A 14,916-nucleotide genomic window follows, 5' to 3' on the forward strand; every position below is an offset into this window, starting at 1 on the left:
TTTTTGTGTTGCTGTAATTGTGTCATTTCTCGATGAGAAAGATTAGGCAACATTTAGTCACTTCTAGCCATGATGCTCAATTTATTTACGAATGTACCCTAGTTACTAGGGACCGTTTACGTTGGAGAACAAGATCTATTGTATGCCTGTGTATTTGGGGAAGTAAAATCTGAAATAATGATGAAATTGCGTGTATCCAAAGTTAAAACTCGTGATTTGTCGCGCTCTGGTGTGTAAAAGATGCAAAAGCTTACAGCACCTGGTATTCCCAGGCGGTCTCCCATCCAAGTACTGACCAGGCCCGAGCCTGCTTGGCTTCCGAGATCGGTCGAGATCGGGCGTATTCAGGCTAGTATGGCCGTAAGCCAGGGAGGCTGTCCCTGACGCTCTACTTAAAGGGAAGGCAATATCCGTTTCTGCCGTTCATACTTACAGTTGAACTGTCTCTCTACTCTAAAGCCCGGGACACACCAGCGTGCCGCAGACAGTCCCTGCTAACACGCCACGTTGTGGCAACATTGTGGCAACGTTGTGCGTTAGCTGGGGTGCCACACCAGACCGGAACTATATTTTACAAAACGAACACATTGTCTTGATAAAACAGCTGTAATTGAGTGCCTGACACGCCAGTCAAGCGCAATCTTGAGAAGGTGTGCATTTCAGTAAGGATTTCAATTGACATGCAGTATGAAACTGAAAGGAGGTTGCATCACTATGATGCATAACATTGCATGTATTATATTTTCAAGTGTGTGCATTCATCCTGTTGTCATTTTGTTTTGAAAGCAGAAGAATCATTCAACAGGTTGCTGAGACAAATGTAAACCAGTAAAACATATGAAGAGAAACAAACCTTGAATATAAGTTCAGTTGTTTAAACATTTGACAAACTATGGTGAGGGGGTAAGAAAACACACAAATCCAGCAGCTCCTGTATTTCAATACACCAGAAGCCAATATTATTGGCGAGTCGGGTAGTCCATCATCACAGTTCGAGGGCAGGCATCATTTCAGTAATTTCATCCCGTTGCATTCACATCCGTGCCTTGATTGAGATTGAATGTGATCTTTGCTCTCAAGTATGTTCCCAAGTTTTACACTTTCGTGCTTTGCATGAATGGGAATGGAACCGTGTGTGTTGAATGAGGCTCCTTGTGAGCACTGAACTTTGTCCGGTGGAGTTCCTTTTTGTGTTGCTGTAATTGTGTCATTTCTCGATGAGACAGATTAGGCAACATTTAGTCACTTCTAGCCATGATGCTCAATTTATTTACGAATGTACCCTAGTTACTAGGGACCGTTTACGTTGGAGAACAAGATCTATTGTATGCCTGTGTATTTGGGGAAGTCAAATCTGAAATAATGATGAAATTGCGTGTATCCAAAGTTAAAACTCGTGATTTGTCGCCCTCTGGTGTGTAAAAGATGCAAAAGCTTACAGCACCTGGTATTCCCAGGCGGTCTCCCATCCAAGTACTAACCAGGCCCGAGCCTGCTTAGCTTCCGAGATCGGATGAGATCGGGCGTATTCAGGCTAGTATGGCCGTAAGCCAGGGAGGCTGTCCTTGACCCTCTACTTAAAGGGAAGGCAATATCCGTTTCTGCCGCTCATACTTGCAGTTGAACTGTCTCTCTACTCTAAAGTCCTGGACACACCAGCACGCTGCAGACAGTCCCTGCTAACACGAAACGTTGTGGCAACGTTGTGCGTTAGCTGGGGTGCCACACCAGACCGGAACTATATTTTACAAAACGAACACATTGTCTTGATAATACAGCTGTAATTGAGTGCCTGACACGCCAGTCAAGCGCAATCTTGAGAAGGTGTGCATTTCAGTAAGGATTTCAATTGACATGCAGTATGAAACTGAAAGGAGGTTGCATCACTATGATGCATAACATTGCATGTATTGTATTTTCAAGTGTGTGCATTCATCCTGTTGTCATTTTGTTTTGAAAGCAGAAGAATCATTCAACAGGTTGCTGAGACAAATGTAAACCAGTAAAACATATGAAGAGAAACAAACCTTGAATATAAGTTCAGTTGTTTAAACATTTGACAAACTATGGTGAGGGGGTAAGAAAACACACAAATCCAGCAGCTCCTGTATTTCAATACACCAGAACCCAATATTATTGGCGAGTCGGGTAGTCCATCATCACAGTTCGAGGGCAGGCATCATTTCAGTAATTTCATCCCGTTGCATTCACATCCGTGCCTTGAATGAGATTGAATGTGATCTTTGCTCTCAAGTATGTTCCCAAGTTTTACACTTTCGTGCTTTGCATGAATGGGAATGGAACCGTGTGTGGTGAATGAGGCTCCTTGTGAGCACTGAACTTTGTCCGGTGGAGTTCCTTTTTGTGTTGCTGTAATTGTGTCATTTCTCGATGAGAAAGATTAGGCAACATTTAGTCACTTCTAGCCATGATGCTCAATTTATTTACGAATGTACCCTAGTTACTAGGGACCGTTTACGTTGGAGAACAAGATCTATTGTATGCCTGTGTATTTGGGGAAGTCAAATCTGAAATAATGATGAAATTGCGTGTATCCAAAGTTAAAACTCGTGATTTGTCGCCCTCTGGTGTGTAAAAGATGCAAAAGCTTACAGCACCTGGTATTCCCAGGCGGTCTCCCATCCAAGTACTGACCAGGCCCGAGCCTGCTTAGCTTCCGAGATCGGACGAGATCAGGCGTATTCAGGCTAGTATGGCCGTAAGCCAGGGAGGCTGTCCCTGACGCTCTACTTAAAGGGAAGGCAATATCCGTTTCTGCCGCTCATACTTGCAGTTGAACTGTCTCTCTACTCTAAAGTCCGGGACACACCAGCGCGCCGCAGACAGTCCCTGCTAACACGAAACGTTGTGGCAACGTTGTGCGTTAGCTGGGGTGCCACACCAGACCGGAACTATATATTACAAAACGAACACATTGTCTTGATAAAACAGCTGTAATTGAGTGCCTGACACGCCAGTCAAGCGCAATCTTGAGAAGGTGTGCATTTCAGTAAGGATTTCAATTGACATGCAGTATGAAACTGAAAGGAGGTTGCATCACTATGATGCATAACATTGCATGTATTGTATTTTCAAGTGTGTGCATTCATCCTGTTGTCATTTTGTTTTGAAAGTAGAAGAATCATTTTTGCTGAGGTTGCTGAGACAAATGTAAACCAGTAAAACATATGAAGAGAAACAAACCTTGAATATAAGTTCAGTTGTTTAAACATTTGACAAACTATGGTGAGGGGGTAAGAAAACACACAAATCCAGCAGCTCCTGTATTTCAATACACCAGAACCCAATATTATTGGCGAGTCGGGTAGTCCATCATCACAGTTCGAGGGCAGGCATCATTTCAGTAATTTCATCCCGTTGCATTCACATCCGTGCCTTGAATGAGATTGAATGTGATCTTTGCTCTCAAGTATGTTCCCAAGTTTTACACTTTCGTGCTTTGCATGAATGGGAATGGAACCGTGTGTGTTGAATGAGGCTCCTTGTGAGCACTGATCTTTGTCCGGTGGAGTTCCTTTTTGTGTTGCTGTAATTGTGTCATTTCTCGATGAGAAAGATTAGGCAACATTTAGTCACTTCTAGCCATGATGCTCAATTTATTTACGAATGTACCCTAGTTACTAGGGACCGTTTACGTTGGAGAACAAGATCTATTGTATGCCTGTGTATTTGGGGAAGTCAAATCTGAAATAATGATGAAATTGCGTGTATCCAAAGTTAAAACTCGTGATTTGTCGCGCTCTGGTGTGTAAAAGATGCAAAAGCTTACAGCACCTGGTATTCCCAGGCGGTCTCCCATTCAAGTACTGACCAGGCCCGAGCCTGCTTAGCTTCCGAGATCGGGCGTATTCAGGCTAGTATGGCCGTAAGCCAGGGAGGCTGTCCCTGACGCTCTACTTAAAGGGAAGGCAATATCCGTTTCTGCCGCTCATACTTGCAAATGAACTGTCTCTCTACTCTAAAGTCCGGGACACACCAGCGCGCCGCAGACAGTCCCTGCTAACACGAAACTTTGTGGCAACGTTGTGGCAACGTTGTGCGTTAGCTGGGGTGCCACACCAGACCGGAACTATATTTTACAAAACGAACACATTGTCTTGATAAAACAGCTGTAATTGAGTGCCTGACACGCCAGTCAAGCGCAATCTTGAGAAGGTGTGCATTTCAGTAAGGATTTCAATTGACATGCAGTATGAAACTGAAAGGAGGTTGCATCACTATGATGCATAACATTGCATGTATTATATTTTCAAGTGTGTGCATTCATCCTGTTGTCATTTTGTTTTGAAAGCAGAAGAATCATTCAACAGGTTGCTGAGACAAATGTAAACCAGTAAAACATATGAAGAGAAACAAACCTTGAATATAAGTTCAGTTGTTTAAACATTTGACAAACTATGGTGAGGGGGTAAGAAAACACACAAATCCAGCAGCTCCTGTATTTCAATACACCAGAACCCAATATTATTGGCGAGTCTGGTAGTCCATCATCACAGTTCGAGGGCAGGCATCATTTCAGTAATTTCATCCCGTTGCATTCACATCCGTGCCTTGAATGAGATTGAATGTGATCTTTGCTCTCAAGTATGTTCCCAAGTTTTACACTTTCGTGCTTTGCATGAATGGGAATGGAACCGTGTGTGTTGAATGAGGCTCCTTGTGAGCACTGAACTTTGTCCGGTGGAGTTCCTTTTTGTGTTGCTGTAATTGTGTAATTTCTCGATGAGAAAGATTAGGCAACATTTAGTCACTTCTAGCCATGATGCTCAATTTATTTACGAATGTACCCTAGTTACTAGGGACCGTTTACGTTGGAGAACAAGATCTATTGTATGCCTGTGTATTCGGGGAAGTCAAATCTAAAATAATGATGAAATTGCGTGTATCCAAAGTTAAAACTCGTGATTTGTCGCCCTCTGGTGTGTAAAAGATGCAAAAGCTTACAGCACCTGGTATTCCCAGGCGGTCTCCCATCCAAGTACTGACCAGGCCCGAGCCTGCTTAGCTTCCGAGATCGGACGAGATCGGGCGTATTCAGGCTAGTATGGCCGTAAGCCAGGGAAGCTGTCCCTGACGCTCTACTTAAAGGGAAGGCAATATCCGTTTCTGCCGCTCATACTTGCAGTTGAACTGTCTCTCTACTCTAAAGTCCGGGACACACCAGCGCGCCGCAGACAGTCCCTGCTAACACGAAACGTTGTGGCAACGTTGTGCGTTAGCTGGGGTGCCACACCAGACCGGAACTATATATTACAAAACGAACACATTGTCTTGATAAAACAGCTGTAATTGAGTGCCTGACACGCCAGTCAAGCGCAATCTTGAGAAGGTGTGCATTTCAGTAAGGATTTCAATTGACATGCAGTATGAAACTGAAAGGAGGTTGCATCACTATGATGCATAACATTGCATGTATTGTATTTTCAAGTGTGTGCATTCATCCTGTTGTCATTTTGTTTTGAAAGCAGAAGAATCATTCAACAGGTTGCTGAGACAAATGTAAACCAGTAAAACATATGAAGAGAAACAAACCTTGAATATAAGTTCAGTTGTTTAAACATTTGACAAACTATGGTGAGGGGGTAAGAAAACACACAAATCCAGCAGCTCCTGTATTTCAATACACCAGAACCCAATATTATTGGCGAGTCGGGTAGTCCATCATCACAGTTCGAGGGCAGGCATCATTTCAGTAATTTCATCCCGTTGCATTCACATCCGTGCCTTGAATGAGATTGAATGTGATCTTTGCTCTCAAGTATGTTCCCAAGTTTTACACTTTCGTGCTTTGCATGAATGGGAATGGAACCATGTGTGTTGAATGAGGCTCCTTGTGAGCACTGAACTTTGTCCGGTGGAGTTCCTTTTTGTGTTGCTGTAATTGTGTCATTTCTCGATGAGAAAGATTAGGCAACATTTAGTCACTTCTAGCCATGATGCTCAATTTATTTATGAATGTACCCTAGTTACTAGGGACCGTTTACGTTGGAGAACAAGATCTATTGTATGCCTGTGTATTTGGGGAAGTCAAATCTGAAATAATGATGAAATTGCGTGTATCCAAAGTTAAAACTCGTGATTTGTCGCCCTCTGGTGTGTAAAAGATGAAAAAGCTTACAGCACCTCGTATTCCCAGTCGGTCTCCCATCCAAGTACTGACCAGGCCCGAGCCTGCTTAGCTTCCGAGATCGGACGAGATCGGGCGTATTCAGGCTAGTATGGCCGTAAGCCAGGGAGGCTGTCCCTGACGCTCTACTTAAAGGGAAGGCAATATCCGTTTCTGCCGTTCATACTTACAGTTGAACTGTCTCTCTACTCTAAAGCCCGGGACACACCAGCGCACCGCAGACAGTCCCTGCTAACACGCCACGTTGTGGCAACATTGTGGCAACGTTGTGCGTTAGCTGGGGTGCCACACCAGACCGGAACTATATATTACAAAACGAACACATTGTCTTGATAAAACAGCTGTAATTGAGTGCCTGACACGCCAGTCAAGCGCAATCTTGAGAAGGTGTGCATTTCAGTAAGGATTTCAATTGACATGCAGTATGAAACTGAAAGGAGGTTGCATCACTATGATGCATAACATTGCATGTATTGTATTTTCAAGTGTGTGCATTCATCCTGTTGTCATTTTGTTTTGAAAGTAGAAGAATCATTTTTGCTGAGGTTGCTGAGACAAATGTAAACCAGTAAAACATATGAAGAGAAACAAACCTTGAATATAAGTTCAGTTGTTTAAACATTTGACAAACTATGGTGAGGGGGTAAGAAAACACACAAATCCAGCAGCTCCTGTATTTCAATACACCAGAACCCAATATTATTGGCGAGTCGGGTAGTCCATCATCACAGTTCGAGGGCAGGCATCATTTCAGTAATTTCATCCCGTTGCATTCACATCCGTGCCTTGAATGAGATTGAATGTGATCTTTGCTCTCAAGTATGTTCCCAAGTTTTACACTTTCGTGCTTTGCATGAATGGGAATGGAACCGTGTGTGTTGAATGAAGCTCCTTGTGAGCACTGAACTTTGTCCGGTGGAGTTCCTTTTTGTGTTGCTGTAATTGTGTCATTTCTCGATGAGAAAGATTAGGCAACATTTAGTCACTTCTAGCCATGATGCTCAATTTATTTACGAATGTACCCTAGTTACTAGGGACCGTTTACGTTGGAGAACAAGATCTATTGTATGCCTGTGTATTTGGGGAAGTCAAATCTGAAATAATGATGAAATTGCGTGTATCCAAAGTTAAAACTTGTGATTTGTCGCCCTCTGGTGTGTAAAAGATGCAAAAGCTTACAGCACCTGGTATTCCCAGGCGGTCTCCCATCCAAGTACTGACCAGGCCCGAGCCTGCTTAGCTTCCGAGATCGGACGAGATCGGGCGTATTCAGGCTAGTATGGCCGTAAGCCAGGGAGGCTGTCCCTGACGCTCTACTTAAAGGGAAGGCAATATCCGTTTCTGCCGTTCATACTTACAGTTGAACTGTCTCTCTACTCTAAAGTCCGGGACACACCAGCGCGCCGCAGACAGTCCCTGCTAACACGAAACGTTGTGGCAACGTTGTGCGTTAGCTGGGGTGCCACACCAGACCGGAACTATATATTACAAAACGAACACATTCTCTTGATAAAACAGCTGTAATTGAGTGCCTGACACGCCAGTCAAGCGCAATCTTGAGAAGGTGTGCATTTCAGTAAGGATTTCAATTGACATGCAGTATGAAACTGAAAGGAGGTTGCATCACTATGATGCATAACATTGCATGTATTGTATTTTCAAGTGTGTGCATTCATCCTGTTGTCATTTTGTTTTGAAAGCAGAAGAATCATTCAACAGGTTGCTGAGACAAATGTAAACCAGTAAAACATATGAAGAGAAACAAACCTTGAATATAAGTTCAGTTGTTTAAACATTTGACAAACTATGGTGAGGGGGTAAGAAAACACACAAATCCAGCAGCTCCTGTATTTCAATACACCAGAACCCAATATTATTGGCGAGTCGGGTAGTCCATCATCACAGTTCGAGGGCAGGCATCATTTCAGTAATTTCATCCCGTTGCATTCACATCCGTGCCTTGAATGAGATTGAATGTGATCTTTGCTCTCAAGTATTTTCCCAAGTTTTACACTTTCGTGCTTTGCATGAATGGGAATGGAACCGTGTGTGTTGAATGAGGCTCCTTGTGAGCACTGAACTTTGTCCGGTGGAGTTCCTTTTTGTGTTGCTGTAATTGTGTCATTTCTCGATGAGAAAGATTAGGCAACATTTAGTCACTTCTAGCCATGATGCTCAATTTATTTACGAATGTACACTAGTTACTAGGGACCGTTTACGTTGGAGAACAAGATCTATTCTATGCCTGTGTATTTGGGGAAGTCAAATCTGAAATAATGATGAAATTGCGTGTATACAAAGTTAAAACTCGTGATTTGTCGCCCTCTGGTGTGTAAAAGATGCAAAAGCTTACAGCACCTGGTATTCCCAGGCGGTCTCCCATCCAAGTACTGACCAGGCCCGAGCCTGCTTAGCTTCCGAGATCGGACGAGATCGGGCGTATTCAGGCTAGTATGGCCGTAAGCCAGGGAGACTGTCCCTGACGCTCTACTTAAAGGGAAGGCAATATCCGTTTCTTCCGCTCATACTTGCAATTGAACTGTCTCTCTACTCTAAAGTCCGGGACACACCAGCGCGCCGCAGACAGTCCCTGCTAACACGAAACGTTGTGGCAACGTTGTGCGTTAGCTGGGGTGCCACACCAGACCGGAACTATATATTACAAAACGAACACATTGTCTTGATAAAACAGCTGTAATTGAGTGCCTGACACGCCAGTCAAGCGCAATCTTGAGAAGGTGTGCATTTCAGTAAGGATTTCAATTGACATGCAGTATGAAACTGAAAGGAGGTTGCATCACTATGATGCATAACATTGCATGTATTGTATTTTCAAGTGTGTGCATTCATCCTGTTGTCATTTTGTTTTGAAAGCAGAAGAATCATTCAACAGGTTGCTGAGACAAATGTAAACCAGTAAAACATATGAAGAGAAACAAACCTTGAATATAAGTTCAGTTGTTTAAACATTTGACAAACTATGGTGAGGGGGTAAGAAAACACACAAATCCAGCAGCTCCTGTATTTCAATACACCAGAACCCAATATTATTGGCGAGTCGGGTAGTCCATCATCACAGTTCGAGGGCAGGCATCATTTCAGTAATTTCATCCCGTTGCATTCACATCCGTGCCTTGAATGAGATTGAATGTGATCTTTGCTCTCAAGTATGTTCCCAAGTTTTACACTTTCGTGCTTTGCATGAATGGGAATGGAACCGTGTGTGTTGAATGAAGCTCCTTGTGAGCACTGAACATTGTCCGGTGGAGTTCCTTTTTGTGTTGCTGTAATTGTGTCATTTCTCGATGAGAAAGATTAGGCAACATTTAGTCACTTCTAGCCATGATGCTCAATTTATTTACGAATGTACCCTAGTTACTAGGGACCGTTTACGTTGGAGAACAAGATCTATTGTATGCCTGTGTATTTGGGGAAGTCAAATCTGAAATAATGATGAAATTGCGTGTATCCAAAGTTAAAACTCGTGATCTGTCGCCCTCTGGTGTGTAAAAGATGCAATAGCTTACAGCACCTGGTATTCCCAGGCGGTCTCCCATCCAAGTACTGACCAGGCCCGAGCCTGCTTAGCTTCCGAGATCGGACGAGATCGGGCGTATTCAGGCTAGTATGGCCGTAAGCCAGGGATGCTGTCCCTGACGCTCTACTTAAAGGGAAGGCAATATCCGTTTCTGCCGTTCATACTTGCAGTTGAACTGTCTCTCTACTCTAAAGCCCGGGACACACCAGCGCGCCGCAGACAGTCCCTGCTAACACGCCACGTTGTGGCAACATTGTGGCAACGTTGTGCGTTAGCTGGGGTGCCACACCAGACCGGAACTATATATTACAAAACGAACACATTCTCTTGATAAAACAGCTGTAATTGAGTGCCTGACACGCCAGTCAAGCGCAATCTTGAGAAGGTGTGCATTTCAGTAAGGATTTCAATTGACATGCAGTATGAAACTGAAAGGAGGTTGCATCACTATGATGCATAACATTGCATGTATTGTATTTTCAAGTGTGTGCATTCATCCTGTTGTCATTTTGTTTTGAAAGCAGAAGAATCATTCAACAGGTTGCTGAGACAAATGTAAACCAGTAAAACATATGAAGAGAAACAAACCTTGAATATAAGTTCAGTTGTTTAAACATTTGACAAACTATGGTGAGGGGGTAAGAAAACACACAAATCCAGCAGCTCCTGTATTTCAATACACCAGAACCCAATATTATTGGCGAGTCGGGTAGTCCATCATCACAGTTCGAGGGCAGGCATCATTTCAGTAATTTCATCCCGTTGCATTCACATCCGTGCCTTGAATGAGATTGAATGTGATCTTTGCTCTCAAGTATGTTCCCAAGTTTTACACTTTCGTGCTTTGCATGAATGGGAATGGAACCGTGTGTGTTGAATGAGGCTCCTTGTGAGCACTGAACTTTGTCCGGTGGAGTTCCTTTTTGTGTTGCTGTAATTGTGTCATTTCTCGATGAGAAAGATTAGGCAACATTTAGTCACTTCTAGCCATGATGCTCAATTTATTTACGAATGTACCCTAGTTACTAGGGACCGTTTACGTTGGAGAACAAGATCTATTGTATGCCTGTGTATTTGGGGAAGTCAAATCTGAAATAATGATGAAATTGCGTGTATCCAAAGTTAAAACTCGTGATTTGTCGCCCTCTGGTGTGTAAAAGATGCAAAAGCTTACAGCACCTGGTATTCCCAGGCGGTCTCCCATCCAAGTACTGACCAGGCCCGAGCCTGCTTAGCTTCCGAGATCGGGCGTATTCAGGCTAGTATGGCCGTAAGCCAGGGAAGCTGTCCCTGACGCTCTACTTAAAGGGAAGGCAATATCCGTTTCTGCCGCTCATACTTGCAGTTGAACTGTCTCTCTACTCTAAAGCCCGGGACACACCAGCGCGCTGCAGCCAGTCCCTTCTTACATGCCACGTTGTGGCAACATTGTGGCAACGTTGTGCGTTAGCTGGGGTGCCACACCAGACCGGAACTATATATTACAAAACGAACACATTGTCTTGATAAAACAGCTGTAATTGCGTGCCTGACACGCCAGTCAAGCGCAATCTTGAGAAGGTGTGCATTTCAGTAAGGATTTCAATTGACATGCAGTATGAAACTGAAAGGAGGTTGCATCACTATGATGCATAACATTGCATGTATTGTATTTTCAAGTGTGTGCATTCATCCTGTTGTCATTTTGTTTTGAAAGCAGAAGAATCATTCAACAGGTTGCTGAGACAAATGTAAACCAGTAAAACATATGAAGAGAAACATACCTTGAATATAAGTTCAGTTGTTTAAACATTTGACAAACTATGGTGAGGGGGTAAGAAAACACACAAATCCAGCAGCTCCTGTATTTCAATACACCAGAACCCAATATTATTGGCGAGTCGGTAAGTCCATCATCACAGTTCGAGGGCAGGCATCATTTCAGTAATTTCATCCCGTTGCATTCACATCCGTGCCTTGAATGAGATTGAATGTGATCTTTGCTCTCAAGTATGTTCCCAAGTTTTACACTTTCGTGCTTTGCATGAATGGGAATGGAACCGTGTGTGTTGAATGAGGCTCCTTGTGAGCACTGAACTTTGTCCGGTGGAGTTCCTTTTTGTGTTGCTGTAATTGTGTCATTTCTCGATGAGAAAGATTAGGCAACATTTAGTCACTTCTAGCCATGATGCTCAATTTATTTACGAATGTACCCTAGTTACTAGGGACCGTTTACGTTGGAGAACAAGATCTATTGTATGCCTGTGTATTTGGGGAAGTCAAATCTGAAATAATGATGAAATTGCGTGTATCCAAAGTTAAAACTCGTGATTTGTCGCCCTCTGGTGTGTAAAAGATGCAAAAGCTTACAGCACCTGGTATTCCCAGGCGGTCTCCCATCCAAGTACTGACCAGGCCCGAGCCTGCTTAGCTTCCGAGATCGGACGAGATCGGGCGTATTCAGGCTAGTATGGCCGTAAGCCAGGGAAGCTGTCCCTGACGCTCTACTTAAAGGGAAGGCAATATCCGTTTCTGCCGCTCATACTTGCAGTTGAACTGTCTCTCTACTCTAAAGTCCGGGACACACCAGCGCGCCGCAGACAGTCCCTGCTAACACGCCACGTTGTGGCAACATTGTGGAAACGTTGTGCGTTAGCTGGGGTGCCACACCAGACCGGAACTATATATTACAAAACGAACACATTGTCTTGATAAAACAGCTGTAATTGAGTGCCTGACACGCCCGTCAAGCGCAATCTTGAGAAGGTGTGCATTTCAGTAAGGATTTCAATTGACATGCAGTATGAAACTGAAAGGAGGTTGCATCACTATGATGCATAACATTGCATGTATTGTATTTTCAAGTGTGTGCATTCATCCTGTTGTCATTTTGTTTTGAAAGCAGAAGAATCATTCAACAGGTTGCTGAGACAAATGTAAACCAGTAAAACATATGAAGAGAAACAAACCTTGAATATAAGTTCAGTTGTTTAAACATTTGACAAACTATGGTGAGGGGGTAAGAAAACACACAAATCCAGCAGCTCCTGTATTTCAATACACCAGAACCCAATATTATTGGCGAGTCGGGTAGTCCATCATCACAGTTCGAGGGCAGGCATCATTTCAGTAATTTCATCCCGTTGCATTCACATCCGTGCCTTGAATGAGATTGAATGTGATCTTTGCTCTCAAGTATGTTCCCAAGTTTTACACTTTCGTGCTTTGCATGAATGGGAATGGAACCGTGTGTGTTGAATGAGGCTCCTTGTGAGCACTGAACTTTGTCCGGTGGAGTTCCTTTTTGTGTTGCTGTAATTGTGTCATTTCTCGATGAGAAAGATTAGGCAACATTTAGTCACTTCTAGCCATGATGCTCAATTTATTTACGAATGTACCCTAGTTACTAGGGACCGTTTACGTTGGAGAACAAGATCTATTGTATGCCTGTGTATTTGGGGAAGTCAAATCTGAAATAATGATGAAATTGCGTGTATCCAAAGTTAAAACTCGTGATTTGTCGCCCTCTGGTGTGTAAAAGATGCAAAAGCTTACAGCACCAGGTATTCCCAGGCGGTCTCCCATCCAAGTACTGACCAGGCCCGAGCCTGCTTAGCTTCCGAGATCGGACGAGATCGGGCGTATTCAGGCTAGTATGGCCGTAAGCCAGTGAGGCTGTCCCTGACGCTCTACTTAAAGGGAAGGCAATATCCGTTTCTGCCGTTCATACTTACAGTTGAACTGTCTCTCTACTCTAAAGCCCGGGACACACCAGCGCGCCGCAGACAGTCCCTGCTAACACGCCACGTTGTGGCAACATTGTGGAAACGTTGTGCGTTAGCTGGGGTGCCACACCAGACCGGAACTATATATTACAAAACGAACACATTGTCTTGATAAAACAGCTGTAATTGAGTGCCTGACACGCCCGTCAAGCGCAATCTTGAGAAGGTGTGCATTTCAGTAAGGATTTCAATTGACATGCAGTATGAAACTGAAAGGAGGTTGCATCACTATGATGCATAACATTGCATGTATTGTATTTTCAAGTGTGTGCATTCATCCTGTTGTCATTTTGTTTTGAAAGCAGAAGAATCATTCAACAGGTTGCTGAGACAAATGTAAACCAGTAAAACATATGAAGAGAAACAAACCTTGAATATAAGTTCAGTTGTTTAAACATTTGACAAACTATGGTGAGGGGGTAAGAAAACACACAAATCCAGCAGCTCCTGTATTTCAATACACCAGAACCCAATATTATTGGCGAGTCGGGTAGTCCATCATCACAGTTCGAGGGCAGGCATCATTTCAGTAATTTCATCCCGTTGCATTCACATCCGTGCCTTGAATGAGATTGAATGTGATCTTTGCTCTCAAGTATGTTCCCAAGTTTTACACTTTCGTGCTTTGCATGAATGGGAATGGAACCGTGTGTGTTGAATGAGGCTCCTTGTGAGCACTGAACTTTGTCCGGTGGAGTTCCTTTTTGTGTTGCTGTAATTGTGTCATTTCTCGATGAGAAAGATTAGGCAACATTTAGTCACTTCTAGCCATGATGCTCAATTTATTTACGAATGTACCCTAGTTACTAGGGACCGTTTACGTTGGAGAACAAGATCTATTGTATGCCTGTGTATTTGGGGAAGTCAAATCTGAAATAATGATGAAATTGCGTGTATCCAAAGTTAAAACTCGTGATTTGTCGCCCTCTGGTGTGTAAAAGATGCAAAAGCTTACAGCACCTGGTATTCCCAGGCGGTCTCCCATCCAAGTACTGACCAGGCCGGAGCCTGCTTAGCTTCCGAGATCGGACGAGATCGGGCGTATTCAGGCTAGTATGGCCGTAAGCCGGGGAAGCTGTCCCTGATGCTCTACTTAAAGGGAAGGCAATATCCGTTTCTGCCGCTCATACTTGCAGTTGAACTGTCTCTCTACTCTAAAGTCCGGGACACACCAGCGCGCCGCAGACAGTCCCTGCTAACACGAAACGTTGTGGCAACGTTGTGCGTTAACTGGGGTGCCACACCAGACCGGAACTATATTTTACAAAACGAACACATTGTCTTGATAATACAGCTGTAATTGAGTGCCTGACACGCCAGTCAAGCGCAATCTTGAGAAGGTGTGCATTTCAGTAAGGATTTCAATTGACATGCAGTATGAAACTGAAAGGAGGTTGCATCACTATGATGCATAACATTGCATGTATTGTATTTTCAAGTGTGTGCATTCATCCTGTTGTCATTTT

General features: G+C 43.6%; 11 non-coding genes and 2 pseudogenes across 11 annotated transcripts; all 13 read right to left on the reverse strand.

Moving 5' to 3' along the window:
- Positions 1-247: 247 nt before the first annotated feature.
- On the reverse strand, positions 248-366 carry LOC136742191 (5S ribosomal RNA). The gene has a single exon (XR_010814816.1). It is a non-coding gene; the product is annotated as a 5S ribosomal RNA (ribosomal RNA).
- Positions 367-1,432: 1,066 nt separating this feature from the next.
- LOC136741888 (5S ribosomal RNA) lies at positions 1,433-1,551 on the reverse strand. Its single transcript, XR_010814525.1, has one exon. It is a non-coding gene; the product is annotated as a 5S ribosomal RNA (ribosomal RNA).
- A 1,055-nt stretch (positions 1,552-2,606) lies between these two features.
- On the reverse strand, positions 2,607-2,725 carry LOC136742049 (5S ribosomal RNA). The gene has a single exon (XR_010814681.1). It is a non-coding gene; the product is annotated as a 5S ribosomal RNA (ribosomal RNA).
- Positions 2,726-3,783: 1,058 nt separating this feature from the next.
- LOC136742288 (uncharacterized) lies at positions 3,784-3,892 on the reverse strand (annotated as a pseudogene).
- A 1,066-nt stretch (positions 3,893-4,958) lies between these two features.
- On the reverse strand, positions 4,959-5,077 carry LOC136741897 (5S ribosomal RNA). The gene has a single exon (XR_010814533.1). It is a non-coding gene; the product is annotated as a 5S ribosomal RNA (ribosomal RNA).
- Positions 5,078-6,132: 1,055 nt separating this feature from the next.
- LOC136742206 (5S ribosomal RNA) lies at positions 6,133-6,251 on the reverse strand. The gene has a single exon (XR_010814831.1). It is a non-coding gene; the product is annotated as a 5S ribosomal RNA (ribosomal RNA).
- A 1,069-nt stretch (positions 6,252-7,320) lies between these two features.
- On the reverse strand, positions 7,321-7,439 carry LOC136741898 (5S ribosomal RNA). Its single transcript, XR_010814534.1, has one exon. It is a non-coding gene; the product is annotated as a 5S ribosomal RNA (ribosomal RNA).
- Positions 7,440-8,494: 1,055 nt separating this feature from the next.
- On the reverse strand, positions 8,495-8,613 carry LOC136741899 (5S ribosomal RNA). Its single transcript, XR_010814535.1, has one exon. It is a non-coding gene; the product is annotated as a 5S ribosomal RNA (ribosomal RNA).
- A 1,055-nt stretch (positions 8,614-9,668) lies between these two features.
- On the reverse strand, positions 9,669-9,787 carry LOC136741900 (5S ribosomal RNA). The gene has a single exon (XR_010814536.1). It is a non-coding gene; the product is annotated as a 5S ribosomal RNA (ribosomal RNA).
- A 1,066-nt stretch (positions 9,788-10,853) lies between these two features.
- LOC136742276 (uncharacterized) lies at positions 10,854-10,962 on the reverse strand (annotated as a pseudogene).
- A 1,066-nt stretch (positions 10,963-12,028) lies between these two features.
- LOC136741901 (5S ribosomal RNA) lies at positions 12,029-12,147 on the reverse strand. Its single transcript, XR_010814537.1, has one exon. It is a non-coding gene; the product is annotated as a 5S ribosomal RNA (ribosomal RNA).
- Positions 12,148-13,213: 1,066 nt separating this feature from the next.
- Positions 13,214-13,332, reverse strand: LOC136741981 (5S ribosomal RNA). The gene has a single exon (XR_010814615.1). It is a non-coding gene; the product is annotated as a 5S ribosomal RNA (ribosomal RNA).
- Positions 13,333-14,398: 1,066 nt separating this feature from the next.
- On the reverse strand, positions 14,399-14,517 carry LOC136742082 (5S ribosomal RNA). The gene has a single exon (XR_010814712.1). It is a non-coding gene; the product is annotated as a 5S ribosomal RNA (ribosomal RNA).
- Positions 14,518-14,916: the final 399 nt, after the last annotated feature.

This window comes from Amia ocellicauda, unplaced genomic scaffold, assembly GCF_036373705.1.
Source record: "Amia ocellicauda isolate fAmiCal2 unplaced genomic scaffold, fAmiCal2.hap1 HAP1_SCAFFOLD_73, whole genome shotgun sequence".
In the NCBI taxonomy this organism is placed as follows: domain Eukaryota; kingdom Metazoa; phylum Chordata; class Actinopteri; order Amiiformes; family Amiidae; genus Amia; species Amia ocellicauda.